This window comes from Sus scrofa, chromosome 12 (genome assembly GCF_054392235.1).
Source record: "Sus scrofa isolate SSC_HxYL_T2T_F1_AM1 chromosome 12, Sscrofa_HxYL_maternal_Yorkshire_Landrace_v2.0, whole genome shotgun sequence".
Taxonomy (NCBI): Eukaryota; Metazoa; Chordata; class Mammalia; order Artiodactyla; family Suidae; genus Sus; species Sus scrofa.
Genome location: NC_139394.1, coordinates 630680 through 652375, shown reverse-complemented (window position 1 = coordinate 652375; position 21696 = coordinate 630680). Strand labels below are relative to the sequence as shown.

Sequence of the window (21696 nt, the reverse complement as noted above, 5' to 3'; positions counted from 1 at the left end):
TAACATTTGAAACATGGAAATACGTTGACCTTTCTCCTAGGGTGAAGAATTCTGGTTTTCTGAGGGTAGAGTGAGCCTTACAGAAGAGATGAGGAATAGAGGTGGGGGTAGCGGCCTTGCCTCTGGCCTTCATCTCCAGCTGGTACACGGGCAGGAGTCGTTTGGCTTATGGGCCTGGGAACCTCTGCTCACATTGATAGAGGGGAGTGTCCCCCCCGCCCCCCCCGTTCGGCGTGGATTTTGCAGCACTTCCTTTTTTTTCTTTTTGTCTTTTTGCCATTTCTTGGGCGGATCCCAAGGCATATGGAGGTTCCCAGGCTAGGGGTCTAATTGGAGCTGTAGCCTCCGGCCTACACCAGAGCCACAGCAATGTGAGATCCAAGCCACGTCTGCGACCCACACTACAGGCAACGCCAGATCCTTAACCCACTGAGCAAGGCCAGGGATCGAACCCCATGGTTCCTAGTCGGATTCGTTAACCACCGAGCCATGACGGGAACTCCAGCACTTCCCTTTTGGTAAGGAGTTGTTTCCAAATTGTTGGTGTAGGGTGGTAATAGATACAGGTTAGTGGAAAAACTGTGTGAAGACAATTGGTGCTAGCTAAATGTAGTGAAATTGTTTTAAAAATCTTTTCCGAAAGTCAGTTTTATATTTTTTTTAACATTAAAAAATCCAATTGTGTAAGTTTAAAAGTACATGTAATTTAGAGCAGTTATGCAAAGATTGAAATACTCTTATTGCTTATTTCAGACTTGCTCACTGAATTGGAAATCACAGGATTTTTAAAAATATGGCAATCTACAGTTGGTCTCTTATTTGAATGACCGTGATTTTATTCCAACTTTTTAAAAATGAATTTACATTTTGTAGTTAGTATTACAAATTTACAGGAGTTCCTGCTGTGGCACAATGGAATCGGTGGCAGATTAGGAGTCCTAGGACGCAGATTCGATCCCCAGCCTGGCACAGTGGGTTATGGATCTGGCGTTGCCCAGCCGCACCTTGGGTGGCAACTGTGGCTCAGATCTGACCCTTGGCCTGGGAACTCCGTATGCCGTGGGGTGGCCAAACAAGAAAAAAAAAATTATACGTAGAATTTGGAAGAGTACATAAATAGTTTTAAGCTTAAAGTGTGGTCACTAGTTTATTAAAACACTGAAGTATTAATTTGTGGAGCAAAGAGGAAGACAGGCTCTGTGATCCTCTAAGTTGTGGTCATGAGTGGTTTGGGTAAGGTCTGAGTACAAGCACCTTCTCCCTGATGGTTGGTAAGTTCCATGCCTTAGTGTGTGTTGGGTTGGGGTTGGCTGAATCAGAACAGGAGTGTTAGAGCCTGTGGTTTTCCAGAAAACAAGTGATTTCCAACAATCCTTGATTTTTCAGCCAAGTGTGCAGGGTTGTGTGTATAGAAATGCAACTTTTTCCCTTCTAGGAGCCTCTGACTCCTTGCAGGTGCAGGTATGACTGGGAGTGGGGGATTGGGGTCTGTGGAAGGTTCAGGTGGGAGATGTTGGAGCCACCTGGGCTGGGCTCCTGGAGTGGGCAGGTGGAGGTGGCCTTGCAGGTGTGGCTGGGCGGGCAGCCTGGTGCTAGAGGAGGTAGGATTCAGGCTGGAAAGGACCTGAGGGCAGGTTTGGAGTGTGGGGTTTGTCTGGGCCTGTGGGGGAGCGTTTTCTCCGCTTCTCCACGGTTCTCCACGGTCAGCGCAGCGGGAGGATGAAGAATGCTTTCTTGGCTAACAGGGTCTTTGTTTGTCTAAGGACCTGGTCTGGCGCCTGAATGAGCAGTAAAGTGTTTTAGGAAGACCTGTTGGGTAGGAATGTCTGGGTTTGCTGTTGTTGCTCTTGTTGTGGCCACTGTAGCAAACTAGGTATAAATAAATAAAAACAAGCAACTCTTTAACCCTTGTTTGTACTTTGAACCATCAAGGGAATTTGATAAATTTTTTCATCAGTAAGATCTCACGTGTCTAACAGCCAAACATAAGTCGAACAAATTGAATTTACTCTTGCCCAAAGATATCGAACGTGTGGACCTTCAGTTGTGTTTATTTGGAAAAGTGACCCTGTTCCTGCTAAATTAACGGCCTGGCAGTTGGCGGTACAGCAGCACTCTTTTCTCCTGTGGCGTGTTTTAACTTGCAGGTGGGACTGGGTCATGTCCCACTCAGAGACTTTCTCGTTGGATCCCAGACAGCGTCCTCCACCGTGAGGACTGGAGAGGCTTCTGGAGCTTTGGAGGTGAAGACGCCAAGGAAAGAAATGAAGGGCCTTGCAGTGACTGGGTCTTGCTCAGAGCCAGGGTTCCCAGAGGGAGGGAGGGAAGGAGGGAAGGAGGGGACGCCAAGAGAGGGGAGTGTTGGGAGCAGGACAGTGAGCTGCGGTGTCGTCCTTCTTGGGGAACCGAGGGCTTGGAGGAGAGGGACAGAGTGTGGGACTCCCGGGTGAAGACAGCGAGGAGGGAGTAGGGGTGTTTTTGAGGGGTGGGTGTTCCATTGTGAGGAGGGCGGGGTGAGATGAGGGTCCCGCACGTGGAAACCCTGCGGATCACCGGGTGAAGGGGGGAGGGAACCACCGAGAGCTGAGCTGGGGCTCAGACAGTGGACACGGGTGAGGTGTGGAGGACAGAGTCCCCGGTAGGAGAAGGTAAAACGGGGCGTCTGCTCTGAAGACCTAAGCAGCGTCTCTCGTGGGGTCTGCTGTGTTTTCTTGTTTCAGGACTGCAGGGTTGGCTGAAACACCTTCCTTTTATGACCTGAGACTGACCAGCTTGTAAGCAGAGCTGAGGGCTGGGGTCCAGGATGCCTCCAGGACCCAGGGGTGGGTGACATGTTGACAGGATTACAGCAGGGTGGCAGAGGCAGCTGGCATTTTGGAAAGTGCTCAGTGTGCTTTTGCTTTTAATGACCCCTATGTATTTTCCTTTAAAAGTTGCAATGTTGTATGTTCACTTAGCAAATTGAGATACATTCTAATCACTGATTTGTAGACCCTGAGAATACAGTGCAGCTATTTTAACCTAAATGTTACTTTACTAAGTTAAAAGTAACCCAGGAATTTCCCTTGTGGCGCAGCGGGTCAAGTCAGGCTTAAGTCAGGTGTTGTCACTGCAGCAGCTAGGGTTGCTGCTGTGGCATGGATTGGATCCCTCACCCGGGCACTTCCATATGCCACAGGCCTACCCCCCCCCCCCCCCGGAAAAAAGTAACCCAACAGCCAGCTTACATCTACTTTATCTAGTGCTCAGTAGTCCTTCCAGTGGTAAAACTGTTTACATAAGGAGTGGTTTAAGATGATTTAGATTTAAAATAATTTGAATTTCTAACACATTTTGAGAAGCAAGCCTGCATGATGGGACCTGTCTCCTGTGGGGATCAATTATGTGCCAACTAACTGTGTCAGGAGAAGGCAGAGATAAGCTCAGGCTGACAGGCTGAAGTCAGCTTCCAGTCCTGCCACTTAACCTCCCTGAGTTCTAGTTCCTTCATGGTTGTCATCGCTGTTATTTGCTTGTTTTTTTGTTTTTTGGTTTTTTTAAGTAAAAGAGAGCCAAGCCACAGGCCCTGGCCCTTTATTATCTATTCTTATTTTTATTTTTTTGGCCATGTTTGAGGCACGTTGAAGTTCCTGGGCTGGGGATGGAACTGGTGCCTCAGTAGGGAACCCAAGCCGCTGCAGTGACAACACTGGATCCTTAACCCGCTGCGCCACAGGAGAGCCCAGTTGCTTTTTTCTTTTTTGCTTTTTAGGGCTGCACTCACAGCATATGCAGGTTCCCAGGCTAGGGGTTGAATCGGAGCTGCAGCTGCTGGCCTCCGCCACAGCCACAGCCACGCCAGATCCAAGCTGTGTCTGCAACCTACACCACAGCTCACGGCAATGCCAGATCCTTAACCCCCTGAGCAAGGCCAGGGATCGAACCCGCAACCTCATGGGTCCTCGTCGGATTTGTTCCCGCTGCGCCACGACGGGAACTCCAGGTTCCTTCAGTTTGAGCAGAAGTGATACCTGACGTCGTGTGGCCCGTGCTGTGCCCTGGCTGGACACCAGGGGCCGCTTGTGTCTAATCTGCCCCGGTGTCCTGGTGTGGAGGGGCCCGTGAAGATCTAGCGGGGCGGAAAATGTGACATGGGGGCGTCCTCCAGGGGCCAGCACTCTCCAGCTTGCTCGCAGCGCCGCCCGCGTGCTCACATGCTTGACTGGCGGCCAGGCTTGAAATCTCTTCACCTGGGAGATGTTGGCTCTTCCCTGCCGGGACCTGAGGAGGAAGCCGGGCTGTGGGAGGTGGTTGGGGTCGTCCAGCAGGCGGGGCGGGAGAGCTCTGGGGGGGGGGGCGCCCCCCGCCCGGTTCTGCCCCCTTCCGGCTCGTGGGCTTCCCTGCAGACCTTCCCTGTTTCAGGGGAGGAGGAAAAGGGCCTTTGCCTTGGGGGCAGAGTCAGGAAGGGGAGCTGGTGGAAAGCCGAGTCTGGTTTGTGGTCTGGTTTGGGGACTCTTGTTTGTGGAGGCCGTGCTGTCATTTTGTACATGAAGGGAGGTTCTCGTCCAAAGAACTTTGCAGTTTGTGATAGACTGCTTACCTTTTTTCAAGGATTTCTTCAAAGAATTGAATTTAGTTGATTTACACCTGCTTTCTTTTTGAAACCACCTTTTTACTAAAGTGTAGCAAACCACGTATTCCGTTGAAACGCTGGCACGGTCCCTCTCTGAAAGGCAGGGGGACCTCCATCCGGGCTTTCCCGCTGGTCTCGAATGTCACCCGTGTGCTCTCCTGCGTTCGGAAGTGCTGCGGCCCCGCGGCGTGCAAGGGCGGGGGGTCTGCTCTTGGCACTGGCCTGTCGGTAACCTTCGCTGCTGTCGGGCTGCATGAGGCAGGATGTCCTCTTCTCATCACCTTGTGCTCTAACTTGCCTTCTTGCTTGGCGTTCTCCCCTGCTGGTTCTCCGAGGGGGCCAGGTCCCGTGTGTGTTGATACGCCCTGGAAGGGCCCAGAGCCGTCATCACTTGGTACGTGCACCGTTCATGTGTACCCCTTGGCTGGCGCCTTAGGGCGCTCCTGTTTCATGAGTATTCTCAAATGTGGGTCCCTTAGTGACAGGATTCTGGTCAGGTGTGGCTGCTCCATTTATGGTTCCCCATTTATCAGCAGATCCCATGGAGACCCGCAGTTGCTTCATGCATAATTGGTGGAAATATTCCAGAAGATGAGGCTGTTATAGTAACAGAGCACATTTTTCCATTGTGAAAATGCAGCTATTCTTGCTTGGCTGAGGAGAAAGTTTTGTTTTTGGAAAAGGAAGAAAGGAGGGTTTCTAAAATAAAGGAGTTTTTTTGAGGGGGGGTTAAAAATTAAAATATAGTTGATTTATAGTCTTGTGCCAATTTCTGCTGTACAGCAAGGTGACCCAGTCATTTGTATATATACATTCCCGTTCTCATATTGTCTTCCATCATGTCCTGTCCCAAGAGGTTGGATAGAGTTCCGTGTGCCGGGCAGCAGGACCTCATTGCTTATCCATTCTCAATGTCATAGTTTGCGTCTATGAACCCCAAACTCCCCGTCCATCCCACCCCATCCCCCTCTCCCTTGGCAACCACAAGTCTGCTCTCCATGTCTGTGAGCTTGTCTCTGTTCTGTAGATAGGTTTATCTGTGCCGTATTTTAGATTTCACATATAAGTGGTATTGTGGTATTTGTCTTTCTATTTCTGACTGCACTTAGTATGAGAATCTCTAGTTGCATCCATATTGCTGCAAATGGCATTATTTTGTTCTTTTTATGGCCGAGTAGTTCTTTGTGTAAATGTACCACATCTTCCAAATCCACTCATCCGTCAGTGGACACTTAGGTTGCTTCCATGTCTTGGCTGTTGTGACTGGTGCTGCAGTGAACATAGGGGTGCACGTATCTTTTTGAATGATAGCTTTGTTTGGATATGTGCCCAGGAGCGGGATTGCTGGATCGTATGGTAGTTCTGTATTTAGTTTTCTGAGGACCCTCCGTGCTGTTTTCCGTAGTGGTTTTACCAGTTTACATTCCCACCAAAGGGAGTGTTCCCTTTACTCCACACCCTCTCCAGCATTAATTTGTAGACTTACTTGTTGTTTTTTTTTTTTTTTTTTTTTTTTGTCTTTTTGCTATTTCATGGGCCGCTCTCGCAGCATATGGAGGTTCCCAGGCTAGGGGTCGAATCGGAGCTGTAGCTGCCAGCCTATGCCAGAGCCGCAGCAACGCAGGATCTGAGCCGCGTCTGCGGCCTACACCACAGCTCACGGCAACGCCGGATCCTTAACCCGCTGAGCAAGGGCAGGGATCAAACCCGCAACCTCATGGTTCCTAGTCGGATTCGTTAACCACTGCGCCACGACGGGAACTCCTTGTAGACTTACTTGTGATGGCCATTCTGATTAGTGTGAGGTGGTACCTCGTTGTAGTTTTGATTTGCATTTCTGTAATAAATAGTGATGTTGAGCATTTTTTTCTTGGGACTACTAGTCATCTGTGTGTCTTCTTTGGAGAAATGTCTGTTTAGGTTTTCTGCCCCCTTTTTAAAATTATCCTTTTCTCTTTCTTTCTTTTTTTTCCTTTTTTCTTTTTAGGTCTTTTAGGAAGTTCCCAGGCAAGGGGGTGAATTGGAGCTACATGGCTGCTGGCTATGCCACAGACACAGTGATGTGGGATCAAGCCAAGTCTGCGACTTTCAACACAGCTCATAATGACGCCAGATCATTAACCCACTGAGTGAGGTCAGGAATTGAACCCACATCCTCCTGGATACTAGTCAGGTTCATAACCCACTGCCACATGGAACTCAAATGTGGCTCAAATGGAACTCCCCCCATTTTTTGATTTGGTTTGTCTTTGTGCTGAGTTGTATGAGTTGTTTGTGTGTTTTGGAGATGAAGCTCTTGTTGGCCGCATGGTTTGCAACCATTTTCTCCCCTTCTGTAGGTTATCTTTTCAGATTTTTGTAATGGTTTCCTTTGCTGTGCAAAAGTTTGTGATTAGGTCCCATTTATTTACTTTCGTTTATATTTCTATTGCCTTGGGAGACTGACCTAAGAAAACATTTTTACGGTTTATGTCAGCGAGCATTTTGCCTGTGTTCTCTTCTAGGAGATTTATGGTGATGCGTTTTATGTTTAAGTCTTGAAAACATTTTGAGTTTATTTTTGTACACGGTCTATTCTAATTTCATTGGTTTACATGTAGCTGTCCAGTTTTCCCAGCACCACTTGCTGAAGAGACTTGTCTTTTTCCCATTTTATATTCGTGCGTCCTTTGTTGAAGATTAATTGACTGTAGGTGTGTGGGTGTGAGGGTTTATTTCTGGGCTCTGTATTCTGTTCTGTTGGTCTGTATGTCTGTTTTTGTACCAATACCATACTGTTTTGATTACTGCAGCTTCATAGTGTTGTCTGAACCCTGGGAGAATTGTGCCTCCTTCCCCCCCTTTTTTTCTCCTCATGATTGCTTTGGCACTTCTGGGTCTTATATGATTCCATATTCTTTTTTTTTTTTTTTTTTTGGTCTTTTTCCCATTTCTTGGGCTGCTCCTGCGGCATATGGAGGTTCCCAGGCTAGGTGTCGAATTGGAGCCGTAGCCGCCTGCCTACACCACAGCCACAGCAACGTCGGATCCGAGCCGCATCTGCAACCTACACAACAGCTCGTGGCAATGCCAGATACTGAACCTGCAACCTCATCATTCCTAGTCGGATTCGTTAACCACTGAGCCACGATGGGAACTCCCTGATTCCATATACATTTTTGGATTATTTATTCTAGTTTTGTGAAAAATGTCATGAGTAGTTGGGGTTTTTTTGTTTTTAAATCTTTTTAGGGCTGCACCTGTAGCATATGGAAGTTCTCAGGCTAGGGGGCAGATTGAAGCTGCAGCTGCTGGCCTATACCACAGCCACAGCAACTGCAAATCTGACCCACGTCTGAAAGTCCTGTCATGGGTAATTTGATAGGGATCACATTAAATCTGTAGATTGCTTTGGGTAGCACGGTCATTTTAATAATATTCTTTTAGTCCTGGGCACTGGGTATCTTTTCATTTCTTCAAATCCTTTTAATAATTTCCAGTATTAATTTTTATACTTCTCAGCATATAGGTCTTTCCCCTTCTTGCTTAGGTTTATTGCTAGGTGTTTAATTTTCTCGGCATCCTCACGGGCCCTATGTTGGGCTCTTAACCTCCTGAGCCACAGCAGGTTACATTCGTCTTATATCCTGCTCCTTTGCCGAATTTGTCGATCAGTTCAAGTCGGTTTTCCGTGGAGGCCTTAGGGTTTTCTATATATAGTATTGTGTCATCTGCATATGCTAACAATTTTACTTCGGTTCCAATTTGGATACCTTTTCTTTCTTTCTTTCTTTCTTTTTTTTTTTGTCTTTTTGCCTTTTCCAGGGCCGCTTCCATGGCATATGGAGGTTTCCAGGCTAGGGGTTGAATTGGAGCTGTGACCGCTGGCCTACGCCAGAGCCACAGCAACGTGAGATCCGATCCAAGTCTGAGACCCACACTACAGCTCACGGCAACGCCAGATCCTCAGCCAACTGAGCGAGGCCAGGGATTGAACCCACAACCTCATGGTGCCTAGGCGGATTCGGTAACCACTGCGCCACGACAGAAACTCCACCTTTTATTTCTTTTGTTTGCCTGATTGCCATGGCTAGGACTTGAGTGCTATGTTGAATAAAAGTGGTGAGAGTGGGCATCTTGTTCCAGATTTTGGTGGGAAGGCTTTTAGTTTTTCTCTGTTGAGCTTTATATTGGCTGTGGGTTTGTCATAAACGGCTTTTTTTTTTTTTTTTTTTAAATTTTTTGTCTTTTTGCCTTTTCTAGGGCTGCTCCTGTGGCATGTGGAGGTTTCCAGGTTAGGGGTCTAATTGGAGCTGTAGCCACCGGCCTACGCCAGAGCCACAGTAACGCGGGATCCAAGCCGCATCTGTGACCTACACCACAGCTCATGCCAATGCCGGATCCTTAACCCACTGAGCAAGGCCAGGGATCAAACCCGCAACTTCATGGTTCCTAATTGGATTTGTTAACCACTGAGCCGTGACGGGAACTCCCATAAATGGCTTTTATTATGCCGAGATATGTTTCCACTCTGCCCACTTTGGTAAAAGGTTTTTTGTTTTGTTTTGTTTTTTTGTCTTTTTAGGGCCGAGGCCACGACATATGGAAGTTTCAGGGATAGGAGTCGAATCAGAGCTGTAGTTGCTGGCCTACTCCACAGCCGCACCAGATCCAAGCCTCATCTGTGACCTACACCACAGCTCATGGCCACTCTGGATCCTTAACCCACTGAGTGGGGCCAGGTGTCAAACCCATGCCCTCATGGATACTAGTCAGGTTCATTACCACTGAGCCCCAGTGGGAACTCCTGGTAACAGTTTTTATCATGAATGGATGTTGGGTTTTATCAAAAGCTTTTCCTGCATCTGTTGAGATGATCATGTGGTTTTTTACTTACGTTAATGTAGTGTGTTAACATTGATTGATTTCTCTGTGCTGAGCCATCTTGCGAACTTGGAATGAGTCCCGCTTGGTTGTGTTGTATGATCTTTTTTATGTGTTACTGGATTCGGTTTGCTAAAATTTTGTTGAGAATTTGTGCACCTATATTCATCAAAGATATCGGACTATAATTTTCCTTTTTGTTAGTGTCTTTGGTTTTGGTAGTAGGGTGATGGTGGCTCTGTGGAATGTCTTTGGGATTGTTCCCTTTGAGATAAAGAAGCTTTTAATGAAAGCGGTTAGCATTTTTGATGATACTCTAATCTGTTTAACACTTTTATGAGGGTCATACTTTTTTTTAAGTTTGGGTTTTTGACCAGTTTACAATATCTTAAATAATAATACAGTAGGTCAGCTCCTACCCTTCTGGTCCCAGGTTTTATTATTATTTTCTTGAAAGAGCCACACCTGTGGCATATGGAAGTTGCCAGTCTAGGGTTTGAATTGCAGCTGCAGCTGCTGGCCTTGGCCACAGCCACGCTAGATCCTTAGACCTCTGAGGAAGGCCCAGGAATGAACCTTCATCCTCAAGGATACTAGTTGGGTTGTAACCCGCTGAGGCACAACAGGAATTCCTGTGGTCCCTGTTTTTAATAAGGCCCTTTTTTGGGTGGTTTTTTGTTTTTTGTTTTTTAGGGCCACGCCCATGGCATATGGAGGTTCCCTGGCTAGGGGGTCCAATCAGAGCTACAGCTGCTGGCCCACACCACAGCCACAACAATGCAAGGTCTGAGCTGCATCTGCGAACTACACCACAGCTCAGGGCAACGCTGGATCCTTAACCCCCTGAGTGAGGCCCAGGATCGAACCCACAACCTCGTAGTTGCTACTCGGATTTGTTTCTGCTGTACCACAGTGGGAACTCCCGTTTCTGTGATTTGAAGCAGTTGGAGCATCATGACAAGGTGTACCACCGTCACTTTAGAAGGTGGCTGTGAGGAGACGAGGAAGCGCCTTGTAGGATGGTGCCTTTCCCAGGGTGTGTGCCTCACTTTCCGGTGTGTGTGCACGTGAGAATTCCATAGGGATTTTAGACGTTATTTGGCTCTTGCTGCAGTTTGTCATTTGGGACGGAATGCTCTTGTGTCTTACGCAGTGAGAGGTGTCAGAGTACAGCAGTGGTTCTCACTAGGGTGCCCTTCCCTTCCCCAGGCTGTTTGGCAGCATGTTAGGTTGGCCCGACTGGAAGAGGGTGCTGCTGGCATCTAGTGGCCTGGGGCCAGGATGCTGCTGCAAGCCCTGTGATGCAGGGCACTCCACCTACAACAGAGGAGCCTCAGTGCTGGGATGGCGAGACCCTTGGAGCACAGCGATCTAGCAGACGGTTACAGTGGCCGTCACTCCTTGCCCCATAGATGCTGAATTTTAATAATTTGCAGGTGTCTGAGACCTTTAAGGTACCAAAGCATTTGTTTCGAATTCAGGAGCAGAGCCTTTCTGAAACGAAGACTGAGATTCCGGGCCTGGGGTGGAATCACCCCTGGCAGCTTTGGAAGGTCACTCCCAGGATGCGATCCTGAGCCTTCCCTGGGTTGTAAGGAGGCTGCTCTCAGCCCTCTGTCCAGCGGCTTTCTTTAGGTTGGTCACATCCTTCTAAGAGCATCCGTGGCTAATGAAACACTGAGTTGCTGCAGTGGAGTTAGGCAGTGGTTTGTGGTCTTGGTTCCCGTGGAACATCTGCTGGTGGCGTGAGGGAGAGTGACATCCTTGTCACTACCACCACACCGTGAGGGACTGCTGCCGGACGCCGTTTTCTTGGTATTTAGTCACCAGTAATTGGCAGCACCAAACTCATCTTTTGGAGCTCCCATCATGGCGCAGTGGAAACGAACCCAACTAGGAACCATGAGGTTGCAGGTTCGATCCCTGGCCTCGCTCAGTGGGTTGAGGATCTGGCATTGCCTTGAGCTGTGGTGTAGGACGGTGGCTACAGCTCTGATTGGAACCTGGGAACCTCCTAGTATACCTCTAGTGCCACCCTAAAAAAAGAAGAAACAAAACCCACCAAAAAAAACCCTCGTCTCTTTACCCTTGAACAGATGGAATACAGATAACCCTAAACTAGTAAATTGAAGACTTGTGTTTTGTTGGTGTTTTTCTCAGACTGTAATAGCATTTTGAGTGATAAGTGATGTTTTAAAAATACTCTGTTTTGCTCTCTTTCTCACCTTTTGGAGAGTGTTAGGATCACGAGGATCAATTTTACAGCCTTTTGAGCTGGGCAGGGAGGATGTGGCTTAAATGCAAACTGTGCATTCCAGCCTCTCCCGAGTCCTGTGTCCTGCTTTGCCTAGGCTCCCTCTGGACTGGCCCACACGTGTTGTTAAACACTGCTCACATCCTGCGCCTTGGCACTCAAGTGCTCCTTGGGCTGGGCTTCTTCATCCTCGGGTTGTATGCTTCCTGGGACTGTGGCCTATGACCCTCAGTGACCTTGGGTGGTGCCAGGAGCTTGACAGGACTCAGATGTCTGTTGGTGAGTTTGTAGGCTTCAGGATTTTTATTTGGTAGATATTGCATCAAGGAAACCGTGTAGACAGTTAAATATAAAATTAAATTCACTCTCTGATTCTTAATTCTCTGCACTTGTCTTGTTTATGTTGATGGTAGACCATACTACGTGGTTTTTTTGGTTTTAGTTTTTGGTTTCGGTTTTTTTTTTTTGTTTCCTTTTTTTTGGCTTTTTAGGGCCATACCTGTGGCATATGGAAGTTCCCAGGCTGCTGGCCTATGCTGCAGCTTGTGGCAATGCCAGATCCTTAACCCACTGCGTGAGGTCAGGGATCGAACCCACATCCTCATCGATACTAGTTGGGCTCATAACCTTCTGAGCCACAGGGGGCACTCCCTGTATTTTAGATTGATGGATACGTGGCAAGGGGGAGTTGGATACCTGTGAGCAGCGTTTCCTGTAGTTGAAGAAAAATGTCCTTGGTGATGTGTGCTGGTGACATAGCTGTTGTGCTGCCTGGTAACCAGCAGAGGTCTCTTCCAGAGGCCAGTTGGCCCATGCAGTTTTCTTTTCTTCAGTGTCACTCCTTGCTGGTCACGGTGTGTCTGGTCTTGCCTGTGTCCTTGCAGATGCGTCCTCACTTCGCCCACACAGCAGGTGCACGGACCCTGGCTCCTGTGGCCTGTGTCTCATGCTGGAGGAGGGGCAGGCTCCTGGTGGTTGTTCTGGTGGAGGACTCCTGCAGAGGCCTAGGGAGATGCTTCTGGAATTGTCCTAGCTGGAGCAAGTTCTTGTCCTTAGTGTGGTGGTCCAGCTTTATCCTCCTCTCCCTCCCCACCCCTGAAAGTGAAACTTTATTTTCCACTGATCTTTTACTTTGTTCTCTCATAAAGCTTGTTTTTCAGAGTGTACATTTTATTGATGCAAATTGTTAGTCACAGTTTTGAAAAATATCTAGTTCTTTGCAACATCTGTGGGTTCCTAGTAACCAGGCCGTCAGTGCTTAGGATTTCTTTGCCTGTGTGTCTCTAATGAGAAGAGCTTTGCTTTTTTAGGGCTGCACCTGTGGCACATGGAGGTTCCCGGGTTAGGGGTCGAATTGGAGCTACAGCCGCCGGCCTACACCACAGCCACAGCAACGTGGGATCCGAGCCACATCTGTGACCTACACCACAGCTCACGGCAACGCCGGATCCTTAACCCACTGAGCGAGGCCAGGGATGGAACCTGCGCCCTCATGGTTCCTAGTCAGAGTCGTTAACCACTGAGCCACAACGGGAACTCCTGTGCTCACGCTTCATTCTTTTTTCTTTCTACTCCTTAGGCTTGATAATTGCAGTGATCCTGTCTTTAAGTTTGGAGATTCTTTGTTCTGCCTGTTCAGATAGGCTTTTGGGCCCTGTAGTGAATTTTTTATTTGATACACTGTGCTTTTCATCTCCAGGATGTGTTTCATTCCTTCTTATTTCTGTTCTTTACCGATACTCCTTTTTTCGTACATCCTTTTCCTGACTTCCTTTAGTTGTTGGTGTTGGCCTTCAGTTACCGGAGCACACGTAGCAGAATGTTCTAAAGTTTTTATCAGTAAGTCCAATCTCTCACCTTCTTCACTGATGATTTCTGTTCGTTTATTCTGTACCTTTGAGTCATACTTCACTGTTTCTTTTTGTGCCTTGTGATTTGCTGTTGAAAACCAGATATTTGACTATTATAATGTAGTAGTTCTGGAAATCAGATTCTACTTCTTCCTTAGGGTTTGCTGTTTCTTGTTTAAGTTTTTTTTTTTTTTTGGTTGTCTTAGGGCTGCACGTGTGGCATATGGAGGTTCCCAGGCTAGGGGGTTGAATCAGAGCTGTAGCTGCCAGCCTACGCCAGAGCCACAGCAGTGCCAGATCTGAGCCATGTCTGTGACCTACACCACAGCTCACGGCAATGCTGGACCGTAACCCTCTGAGCAAGGCCAGGATCGAGCCTGCATCCTCATGGGTACTAGTCAGATTTGTTTCTGCTGAGCCACGACAGGAACTCTGTTTTTGTTTGTTCAAGGCTATAGGTATCCTTTTTGCATAGTGATTTTGATTTTCCCAAACTGCTATTGCAAAGACTATTCCTTGACACTCTGACTCTGAAGTCCTCTTTAATGGCTCGTGTTCAGCTGGTGTTTTGACAGAGATTTCTTTGAACGCCAGGAGCGCTCCCATCTCCTAGTCTTTGAAAGTCGGCTCTGTGCCTGGGCCCTCCTTCAGTTCTTGGTCAGGCTTGCATCGTGCTTGGGGACCAGGCCAGAGCGAAGGCCCAGGGTCTTCTCAGGTCTTGTATCAACGGGCGTCCTGCCCTGGTGTGTGTGTGGCTTTCCGAATTTCCCAGTGGGCACTGTTATTTTCCAATGTCCTCATTTCCCAGGGAAACTGTCCCCAGCTTTTGCCGTAGGCAGTATATCATGTGTTTGAACTGCAGTCTTTTGCTGTAGGCTCAGAGGCAAAATTGACTTGTGTTTTCAAGCTTTTTCAAGTCTGCGTTCTGTAGTAGGCAGAACACAGAGGGGTGGTCCTTTCGGAAGCCGCGAGATGGTTTGGAACAGACAGATGCAGTAAAACGTGAGTGAGGTCTGCTCTGCTCCCCAGCACCAGGGACACAGTGCCGTATTGGCAACCCAGGCTGCCACCGCTTGAGGACCGGCCACTTTAAGACCTTCTGTGCTCCAGGACCAGGCCTGCTGCCCTGTGGAGGGTGTGAACAGGGACAGCAAACTCCAAACTCCTACCTTTCAGGACCTCTTTCCCAGTGGTGGTTACACGGGGTGGTTACAGGCGCCTGACAGCTTTGCAGCTTTCAGACATGGATTCTGATAGTTTCGCTTTGGTTTCCTCTGGGGGGGGGCGGCGGGGGGTGTTGGGGGGTGGTGGTGAGAGCTTGTAGCTTCCTACTGAGCCATTTTGCTGATGTCACTCCCAATGGTTCTTTCCAGAAGATTTTTTTTTTTTTTTTTCTTTTTAGGGCTGTGTTTGCAGCATATGGAGGTTCCCAGGCCAGGGGTTGAATTGGAGGTGCAGCTGCCGGCCTGCACCACAACCCTGGCAACGCTGGACCCTTAACCCACTGAGTGGGGCCAGGGATCAAACCCATGTCCTCGTGGATACTAGTTGGGTTCATTACTGCTGAGCCACAATGGGAACTCCCAGGACTCTTTTTCTTTTTGTAAAACTGAGGCTCTGCCCATTGAACACTAACTCCCCATCTTCCCTCCCTGAGCCCCAGCCGCCACAGTTTGCTTTCTGTGTCTGAATTTAGCTACTCAAGGTTCTTCATGTGGAATCATACAGTTTGTCCTCCACCTCCCTCCTTTGGCCATCCTGCAGCATGCGGAGTTCCTGGACCAGGGATCAGAACCGAGCTGCCAGATCCTTAACACCGTGTCAGGCAGGGGATCAAACCCGCATCCCAGTGCTCCCAAGGTGCCGCCGATCCTGTTGTACCACAGTGAGAACTCCAGTGTGTTTGTCCTTTTGTGTCTGGCCTATTTTGCTTAGCACAATATCCTCGAGATTCATCCTGGGCATTGCCAGGGTTAGAATTTCCTGGTGAAGTGTATCTTTAAAAACGAGAAACATTGGAGTTCCTGCTGTGTTGCAGTGGGTTAATGGTCTGGCTTATCTTTGAGGAGGTGCCAGTTCGATCCTTGGCCTAGGAACTTCCACATGCTATGGGTGCTGCCAAAAAATACAAATAATAAAAAGAAAAAGAAACACAGAAAACAAAAAGTTTTAAAAATGAAAAAAGAGGATTCCCATTGTGGCTCAGTGGTTGACAAATCCGACTAGGAACCATGAGGTTGTGGGTTTGATCCCTGGCCTTGCTCAGTGGGTTGAAGATCCGGTGTTGCCGTGGGCTGTGGTGTAGGTCGCAGATACGGCTCGAATCCCGAGTTGCTGTCTCTGGCGTAGGCCAGTGGCTACAGTTCTGATTAGACCTCTAGCCTGGGAACCTCCATATGCCAGGGGAGCAGCCCTAGAAAAGGGAAAAAGACAAAAAAAAAAAAAAAAGGAAAGGAAAAAGAACCCACATTGCAGTTTGATCATGTATAGAGGCTGATCAGATTATTGAGGTTCAGACATGATTCATAAGTGGGATTCTGGTTACCGGGGAGGCAGTAGGAGAAACGAGCTCTTTTGCACACAGACGAACACTTATTTTCAGGTGCTTTGTGAGCTTGCTGGGTGCAGGGGGCACTACAGTGGGGCAGTTGGAGAAATGGCAGTGAGCAGAGAGCCGGACAGCACAGGTCTGCCAGGAGTTCCCTGGTGGCTCAGCAGGTTAAGGATCTGGTGTTGTCGCTGCTATCGTGCAGGTTTGATCCCTGGCCCAGGAATGTTCATATGCTGTAGATACAGCCAAAAAAAAAAAGGCTTAGTGAGACCCCACAGTGTAACCTGCCTCTGTTTAAGACACAGTGCCTTGTCAGCAGCCCAGAAGCCCCTGTGTCGCTCCGAGCCACAGAACCACTATCTTGAGTTCTAAACCCTGGTGTTTATTTGTTCTTGACTTTGTGTACATGGAATTAAACAGAATGGACGTCAGGGGTGGTGCTGGCCTTTCACTGAATCAGATGTTTTTGAGGAGTTCCTGCTGTGGCTCAGTGGGTTAACAGTCTGACTGCAGCGGCTTGGGTTGCTGCAGAGGCAGGGGTTTGATCCCAGGCCTGGGCACTTCGTAGGCTGTGGGTGCGGATGTAAAAGAAAAAAAAGAAAACAATGTTTTTGAGGAGTTTCTACAGTGGTGCAGTGGGTTAATCCGGCTTGTGTGGGGACATGCTGCACATTGGGCTAAGGATGCAGCATTGATGCAGCCATGGCGCAGATCACAGCTCTGGCTTGGATTTTGCTGCCTGGCCTGGGAACTTCGTATGCTGCAGGGGTGGCCAAATAAGGCAATAAAAAATGTTTTTGAGATTAGCCCATGTTTTTGTATCATTCATTCTCATGACTGTAACATATTTAATAATATGAATATACCACAACTTGATATTCTGATATAGAATGGCATTTAGATAGGGTTTTGTGGTTTTTTTTTTTTTTTTTTTTTTTTGTCTTTTAGGGCCGCACCCATGGCCTATGGAAATTCCCAGCTTAGGCGTCCAGTCAGAGCTGTAGCTGTTGGTCTACGCCAGAACCACAGCAGCGTGGGATCCAAGCCGTGTCTGCGACCTACACCACAGCTCTAGGCAATGCCAGATCCTTAACCCACTGAGTGAGGCCAGGGATCGAACCCGCATCCTCACTGATGCTAGTCAAGTTCATTAACTGCCGAGCCACGACAGGAACTCTCTAGGTAGGGCTTTTTGGTTTTTTTGGCCACACCTGAAGCACACATAAGTTCCCAGACAGGGATCGAACTTGCACCACAGCAGTGACAACGTCGGATCCTTAACCCACTGAACCACCAGGGAACTCCTAGGTAGTTTTATTTGGGACTATTATAATGGATAATGCTGCTCTGAGTATCTTATAGATGTTTTTAAGTTGGCATGCTTTTGTAGTTGAAAATGTGAGCTAGGTTCTGGTAGCTGAGTGTTGATGAGCATGTGCACATTTCTGTTGGGAAGGCTCCAGTGGCTCACAGGGTGTACGTGTGTTCGGCTTTCGTGGGCATAACCACTTTGGAAGAGTACGGCCGGAATGGTCCTGGAGGGAAGGGCTGCAGGAGGCGAGGTGTTTGTGAGCTGAGCCTGCAGGCCCCAGGCCGTGCTCCATTGACCCACTGGGCCTCACTGAGAAAACGGACTCACGGGCGACCTGGGTGCTGGCTGAGAACAGCCCGCCTCCTCTGTGGTCCTGAGCACATAACCTGTCCGACTGCACTGGGCAGCCACACACCCGCAGTGGCCCTGTCCCTGTGGCACAGTCTGGTCTCGTGTGCCTCTAGTTCCTTTGTCACCTCCAAGCCACACGGGCCGTGAGAGTGCTTCTCTCAAAGATGGAACTTGCCAGCCAGGGCCTGAGCCCGAGTCACAGCTGTCTTCCTGAATCAGGCTCTTGAGGCTCTGGTTAGAAATGCGTGTGTTTTTGTTTTTTTGGGGGGGGTTTTGTTTTGTTTCTTTCTTTTAGAAGTGCATGTTAAATGCAACAAAAACTGCCTGCTGTAATGGACACCGTGGTGTTTCGTGAGTTTTCATGCGTTAGTGCTTTTCAGGGTAAGATGTCAAGCTGAGGTGATAGGCATTGCTGGGGAGCAACAGAGAGAAATGTGGACTCTTAGGGTTCGTTCCCAGCTCCTTCCCGCGTCGTCTGCACGGTCCTGATGGTCTCATAGCTGGTCAGGCTCTGGACCTGTGGCTTTACTCTTTAAGTGGCTGCTGGCCGCCCTCCCCTGAGCTGGACGAGCCCCCGCTTCTGGGGCAAAGGAAGTGCCTGCTAGGCTCTCGGTGGCCCTTTCAGACCAATGGTGGTGGCAGCTGGGCCTGGCCAGCAGGCATGACGGGCTGCTGGTGTGGACGTGTGGCTCCTAGAGCCACAGAAGAGGCAGCCTGGGCTGGGGGAGTAATTTATGAGTCACCAGCACCGTTCCTTCAAGGTTGTAGTGTAGGCCTCGTTATTTCCGTCAGAAACTAGAGGAAACTGGTGGTGGAGAATGATGAACATGTGAAAGTAGACAGCGGGTTTGGAAAGAAGAGGAATTTTTCTTCCAGTTCTGCAGAAGATAAAGAGGCAGCATGGCTGCTGTTGTTGCTGGGTTGGCACTGGAGGGCCCCCCTCCTTTTTTTTGGTCCTTTGTCTTTTTAGGGCCACACTCACAGCATCTGGAGGTTGCCAGTCCAGGGGGTCTAATCGGAGCTGCTGTTGCCGGCTTACACCACAGCTCAAGGCAACGCCGGATCCTTAACCCGCTGAACAAGGCCAGGCATCGAACCCGCAACCTCATGGGTCCTAAACGGATTCGTTTCCGTTGCGCCACGATGGGAACTCCTGGAGCCCACTTTTAATCTCCCGTGTCAGTGCCCCTCCTTCGAGGTGAGCTCACTGGCGTCTCAGGGGCTGCCCTCTTCCACCAGACCTGCGAGCTGAGTTTCTGAGGCTGCTTCTCTTCTGTGATGTGGCCAGTGCGCCCTCCAGGGACACTGAGTGTCTGTCCAGTTCCAGAGAGGGCTGGTCGGCTGTCCCCCTGGGATGGCGGGTCATGAGTACCCCAGAGGTCCTGTGTCCCCTTAGCCATGGGGCCGCCAGCCTGTTCCTCACCCACCCGTCACCCGCATCCCAGGAACGGCCAGCGACACTCCCTTAGTCACGCAAGCCAGACGTGAAGCCACGCGTCCTGCGGTCTTCCCGGCTCCGCGCCCACGCCCGTCACACCCCGTCCCCCTCTCTGTCCTCACCGCCCTGGAACAAACCTTACTCCCTGGAGAGCAGTCCGGAGTATGGTGTCATCGCAGTGACAGGTTGGTGTGTCGCTCTGACATTACCTGTGCTGCGTGAGTGACACAGGCGGCAGGGTCGCTTGTGTCATGTGGCCCTGACCCTGTGTACCCCAGAACCGGGTGGCACTTCCCTGCCTGGCCTGAGGCTGACTGTCAGGCACATAGACACCCTGGAGGCAGGTGTAGAATCGAACTGCAGTGAAGCAACGTTTTTTCATAACTGTGTCAGGCGTCCCACCAGATCGTCCTTGGAATTTGATAGATTTCTTTTTTTTAATGTTTTTCTCATTTATAATTTTTAATTATTTTTATTTTTGTCTTTTTGCCTTTTTTTTTAAGGGCTGCACCTGCAGCACATGGAGGTTCCCAGGGTAGGGGTCTAATGGGAGCTGTAGCTCCAGCCTACGCCACAGTCACAGCCACAGCAACGCAGGATCGAGCTGTGTCTGTGACCCACACCACAGCTCAAGGCAAGGCCAGATCCTTAACCCACTGAGCGAGGCCAGGGATCGAACCTGAAACCTCATGGTTCCTAGTCGGATTCGTCTCTGCTGCGCCACAACGGACGGGAACTCCGCTGGAATTTGATAAATTTCTGAAATGCATAGACTCTCATGGGAAGAGAGTCAGTGACGAGAATGTCCCAGAACAGGGCTCTCAGGCTGTCCCTGAGCAGGCCCAGCGCACAGCCACAGGAGTGAGTGGTTTCTAGGCGCTCTGCCCAGCTTACCTTGCCATGGACCACGACATAGCTCCTGGCCTGGCACAGGCCCAGCCACACCCAGAGGGGCACAGCCGAGACCATCAAGCTTTTTGCACTGGACATCTTGAAAGGTTCTGTTTTTCTTTGAAATTACTCAGACTTATAGAAAAGTTGCGAAAATAGAGCAGAGATTCTCATTTTCCCAGGTTCCCAAATATTAACATTTACCACACTTGCTTCATCACTGTTTTTTTCCTGAAATGTTTGAGAGTGAGTTGCATACATGATGCATTTTTTCCTCTAAAATATTTCCACGTGTGTGTCCTAAAAAATTCTCTTCCACACGCATAGCCCAGTGCCAACACCGCCTAGTGCTGGTGCGACACTGTGACCCCACCTCTGGCTTTCCCTGGACAGGGGCTGTAGTTTGGTGATGCTCTTTCTCTCACATTGAATTTTCCTCTCATCTGTGGCCGTGCTGTGTCTTCTCTGATGTTGAGTTTTGGTTTGGTTTGTTTTTTGTTTTTCGTCTTTTTGTCTTTTTAGCGTTGTACCCATGGCATGAGCTGTAGCCGCCGGCCTCCACCACAGCCACAGCAATGTGGGATCCTTAACCCACTGAGCGAGGCCAGGGATCGAACCTGCAACCTCATGGCTCCCAGTCGGATTCGTTAACCACTGAGCCGCGATGGGAACTCCTGATGTTGAAGCTTTAGAAGAGGACAGACCAGTTTTTTAGAATATTTGTCTGATGTTTCCTTTTGGTGAGATTCAGGTTTGTTTTTAGTGGGAAACCCAGCGATGAGGCTGGGTCCTCTCAGTGCCCCAGGGCAGGAACCTGTTGTTTGCTGTTTTGTGCTGAGGCCTCTGTTGGTTAAATTTTCTGAAATCCTGTAAAAACTGGGGGACTCCAGAGTTAGCCTAACGATGGCTGTCTGATTTGCAATCAGACATATTTTTTTGAGTAGGTAGAAAGGGAGCCTGCTGGTGGGGAGATTTTTCCAACTCAGGAACTGTGTCTAATCTGGGCCCAAACAGAGAAGAGTGACAGAAGGCTGGGGGACACGGTGGCCATCCCCCCGGGGCCCTCGGTCGCTACGGGTGCTGAGGAGGAAGGCAGCTCTGCTGTGCTCCCCTTGCTGAGCGGCACTCTGGAGCCAGAGCACTGCTCCAGCCTGGCTCATCCTCCTGTTACAGTTAGGGGCCTGGGATGCAGCCTCTTTCTGAGGCCAGTGCAGCCTCTGAAGTGGCCCAGTTGCACTTGGTTGTAGGGACTAGTTTGCCCAGTTGGTTAATTGTTTGAATTTACTTCGCATAGCATATCACTAAATTTGGCTCCACTTGGCTGGAGCCTTATTTGAATATGGCTTATTTCTGCAGAGCTCTATGCTGGTAGTCGGTGTCGAAGTATTTGCAGCAAGGCCTGGCTTTGTACATAAAGAACGGGTCTTCAGAATCCTTAGATGTTTGCGAATCTGGAAATTCAGAGCTCTAGACCCAAGCCATCGGTTTGCGTGTGTCATTAGTATGAGTTTCCATTCCAGCAAGAAAAATGCCTGTCAGAGTGCTCATGTGCTGCAGCGGGACTAACTCTGAGT

At 49.1% G+C, this 21696-nt stretch overlaps 1 protein-coding gene and 1 long non-coding RNA gene across 3 annotated transcripts in view; one reads left to right on the top strand and one right to left on the bottom strand.

Annotated features, from left to right (window-relative positions):
• Window positions 1-21696, top strand: part of FOXK2 (forkhead box K2) — a 54781-nt gene that overhangs the window by 1633 nt on the left and 31452 nt on the right. The window lies entirely within an intron of this gene.
• On the bottom strand, window positions 7507-15745 carry LOC146397955 (uncharacterized). The gene is made up of 2 exons (XR_014820502.1): window positions 12229-15745; window positions 7507-7851 (listed from the first exon to the last, which is right to left on the bottom strand). It is a non-coding gene; the product is annotated as an uncharacterized LOC146397955 (long non-coding RNA).